Consider the following 4,317-nt stretch of genomic DNA (forward strand, 5'->3'; position numbering starts at 1 on the left):
GCGGCGACAGTTAAAATTTTCAGTTTTGTAAACGCACAGTTTCGTGTGTGCGTGTTTTGACTGGGTTTTTAGGACTAGGTATAAAAGAAAAACTTTAACTTTAGAGGGGTTCCGAGCTGTTAGGTTAGCCGTCTTTGCATTTCCTAGAGAGAAAAAGCTGATTTTCGATTGTTAGAGAACAAGTTCAGATTTTGACTGGAATAATTATCTTTTGGGGAGTTTCTATTCTTTCATCTATTTCATTATGTTTATTCTGTTTACTTGTATTTTCCGTTTTTTTTCTGTTAAATTAGATATGAACTAATCTTCTATGGTTAGGGTTTTGATTGTAGTTTGGATTTGAAATGGGTTGAGTTTATGTTTGTGCATTTTCATGTGAATAAGCTATGGTTGTGTGTTACTCTGAAATTAAGTGTTGTATGTGATGAACATGATGAGATTGAGAAATAATTCATGTTAAGCTTCTGGGTAATAACCATTATATTATGGATGCTAGAGATAGATTCAAGAACTAATGAAATCATTTAGGATTCTTGTGCTTCATGATTTAGAGTTTATAACCTTCAAATTGTTGGGTGCGGAATGTTAAAAGGATATAGGAAAACATAGCCCGAGGGGTATGTTATCATAGTAGTGAACCCGATTTACAACCATTGCATGTAAATGTAAATTAGTGTAACTTTTAGGTAAACCCATAAATAATCCAAACGAAGTCAAAACCCTACCCGTTTTAATTAAATTGAATCTCTGAATTCCATTCCTTTTCTTTTTAAGAATTTATTACTTGTTAGATTTTATTTTTGTTTTTCTTTCATTACAAATTGCTCCCACAAATCCAAGATTTCGATTGCTTCAACTTGTTAACACCATAGGAAACTTAGTGCTTTGCTACCAGTCCTCGTGGGAACGTAATCCTACCCATCACTCTATACTTGAGCGACTAGTGCACTTGCTAGTTTTTGCGTGTTTAGTAAACACACATGAGTATCTATTTAAATTACTAAATTGTCCCCCTTTTAAATATTAATATAAAATTATTTTTATTATTAATTTTTGAATAATTCTTTTAACCCCAAATATTTCAGATTTAGCTAAAACACCCCCGCTTATATAAAACTTTAATTTATGACGAAATCACCCCCACCTCCAGCCGCCACCGCGAACCACAGCCGGATGTGCCCGTGAGTACGTCACCGTGACCAAGAGGCTCCGCTATGGCCGTTTTTGGCCATATTGATGGCCGAAAACGGCCATATCCCGGAGCCTCCCACAGAATTTCCAGTGTTTTTACGGACTCCCGCAATTTTTCGACGGTGGTCCGTGGTGGTTGACCCGCTGTCGGCGGTGGTGGCTGGGTGGCTGTGGTGGTGGCTGTTTGGTGGCAGTGGTGGTCTGTAAATTATTTTAAATATAAGGGCATTTTTGTCTAAAATTTTAATTAAATAAGGGTAAAATTGAAATAGGATATTAATGTAAATTTGTTTTAAAGTAGGGGTATTATTGTCCAAAATTTTTATTAATAAGGGATAAAATTATAACTAAAAAATATAACCTTGTTAATCTCATAAAACCTAAGAAAATGGAGGTAATCAGATTACCTCTTATATTACCAATAGTAACCACTATTGTATTTGAAGATTACTGGTATCTTATATTACTTGATAACTAAACGTGGTAATCAAGTAATATAAGATGACATTACCCTAGTAATGTCACTTAACCCCGAACCGAACTGACCCAAAATGTCATTTCTTCAGATCTTCTCCCAATTAAGATTTTCGCAATCTTCACTCAAATTTCCTCCAAAACCGATGGCTAGATCCCTCTTTCTCTCTCTAAACAAATCCATCTCAACCGTCCATCTCCACCCCCGCCACAAGCGTCAACTCCTTCCCCTCAGCCCATCATCTCGCCTTGTATCTCTCCGTGCTCAATCCAACCAAACCGACCTCTCCGACCTTTCCACTTCTTCCGACTCCACCATCGACCCTTTGCACTCGACTTCATTATCGATGCAATGTTTTGTTTTAATTAGTTGTTTGCTTACTCATTTGCTCAAGTTCTTTAGAATTTTGATGTGTTATATTTTGTATTTTTTAATGTTTCAAATGGGTTAACTGTTTTGTATGCTTGTATTGTTGGTTGAGCTACTTGGAATTGGTACCCAGATGGATTTCATATCACTTACTGTAAGTACTCGCTACTCCGTGTTTATCCACTGGCTTGTAATTATATAGTCATCTTCAATTCCTAAAATTACTTGGGGCTTTGTGACTTTTATTATGTTATAATTTGTAAATAGTATAGTATGATGTTGAATAAACATTCAAGTAGTATATCTGGCTTGAAATACATATTTTTAAATGTTGCATGCTGTGTCATGAGTATTTTGAAACTCAGAGTAGGTATTGTCGCGTGAAATGATAAAAGTTTCAAAGTGATAAACTTCAGATTATAGGTACAAATTGTAAGTATATATGAAATGTTTGGACAAACCTCATTCGACTTGACTTTTGATGGTGCGTATTTTTGTCTTTTTTCTAATTAAATTAGGTTTAGTATGTTATTTGACATTTATGTGAACTTGAGCTGCTATCAGAAACTTTAATGTTTTGTTTTCTTGTAATTGATTTAGTTTCTCCTTTGGTGCCTGGAAAGTTTGGTATGTGGTTGTTGAATGAAATATACTTATTCATTTAATTGGTAAACATTATTCTTGAGTACATGCATGCTCTTATGTGTCAGCATCTTTCTTCAAGTTAACTTATTATAACTTACAGCATTATATTTTATTGACACTGTTGAAGGTTGAATTATATTTTATCATAACTTACTGTCTTTTATCTATTTCAACCTTGGCAAGACCCATAACGTCCATTGTTGTTTGCAATCATGTTGAATAATTGATTACTAAGAGGGAAAAGTATTCTTTCTTGACTTATTTGATGCATCCATTATAGTTGAGCTAATATTATGGTGTCTACCGGAATTGATTCCCTCTAATTTTTATTTATTATTAAATCACATTTTCTTTCGTTTCCTTTCTTAATCAGTTGTTGCATTTGCCTTTTCTATTTTATGCCAGGTGACATGGGTACTCTTTGTTACTGGGTTCAGGTCACACAATCAGGGTTCTTCCCTAAAGCCTCATGTCATAGGAAACCTTTTACATGACTGGTATTGGATAATTAACATAATACACATATATTCTAAAGCGTATAAATGTTTCTTTGAATCATATATCCTATCTGGTTTTTGAGACAACTACTGCCCTTATAATTTAATCATTTTCAAAGATCCCTTTATAATTTTTTTTTAAAAAAAAAAAAAAAAAAAAAATTATCAATTCGTGTAACTGAAAATGGAAAAGTTAGTGTTCGTCAAATACTTTCTTTCTGTCTGTCTGGTCATTTTTATCAGTCTGTATTTAAATTCCTGATATTTTTACCTTATATATAATTCTTTAGGTGGTTGGAATACAGCTGAATCCTCAATTTATGGGCATTGATCTCAAGTATGTAATCCCTCTTCAACTTTCTGGGAAACTTTTCTTGTTCATGTGCTTGACAATATATTGGAAGCAGTAATGACCATTATTTATATTGATTTTTGTTGCTGTATATTCTTGAAATTGGCAGGCTCTACTGCAATTAATTATTGCCCTTACAATCAAAACTCTTCTTCTGTCTTCTTCTGAGTTTTGGTTGTGTTGATTAGTTTGAGTAATGGCATCGTTGACATAAATGTGTCTAATATACATGGTAAATTTTATATAGAACACTCTGTTAATAGTGGGTAATTGAACGGACGGTAAAGTGGAGGAATAATTATTGTGAATGATGTTATTTTTCAAAGGCATTCAGAAAGATGTTTCTGGTTAGATATCTTATAAAGAATTTATTTTGATAATTATGTCACTTTTTTTTGTGCAGATGAGTGTGGCAGGAGCCAGAAAAGCTTGTCAAAGTCAATATGGGTGGTTGAAGGAAGCATTTGATAGATAGAGCAACTAACGTCGCAACGACAACAACTTGATGAGGAATAACTGGTAAATCATTCTTTGAAGCTAATCAAGAAAATCTGAATTGTAAATAAAATGTTGTTGAAGACAAAGAGATTGCATTTAGGGCGGATAAACTTGAGCTCAAAGTAGTTGGGATGAAAGCAAACAAGAAACTATGACAGCATTGAAGATTTTGGGCTATCGGAAAGAACAAAGATGTTTGCAATTTTGTTTCTTGTTTCACTCTTTTGGGATTGGAATCCTGAAACTTACTTAGAAGATTCTGTGGTAGTGGGTAAGTAGGAATTGTAATG

The 4,317-nt window shown here is 33.8% G+C and overlaps 1 long non-coding RNA gene across 1 annotated transcript; it reads left to right on the top strand.

Moving 5' to 3' along the window:
- The first annotated feature begins 3,042 nt into the window (after positions 1 to 3,042).
- Positions 3,043 to 4,000, top strand: LOC116135564. Its single transcript, XR_004128917.1, has 3 exons — positions 3,043 to 3,177; positions 3,468 to 3,514; positions 3,933 to 4,000. It is a non-coding gene; the product is annotated as an uncharacterized LOC116135564 (long non-coding RNA).
- The last annotated feature ends 317 nt before the right edge of the window (positions 4,001 to 4,317 follow it).

This window comes from Pistacia vera, unplaced genomic scaffold, assembly GCF_008641045.1.
Source record: "Pistacia vera cultivar Batoury unplaced genomic scaffold, PisVer_v2 Contig301, whole genome shotgun sequence".
NCBI classification, from domain to species: domain Eukaryota; kingdom Viridiplantae; phylum Streptophyta; class Magnoliopsida; order Sapindales; family Anacardiaceae; genus Pistacia; species Pistacia vera.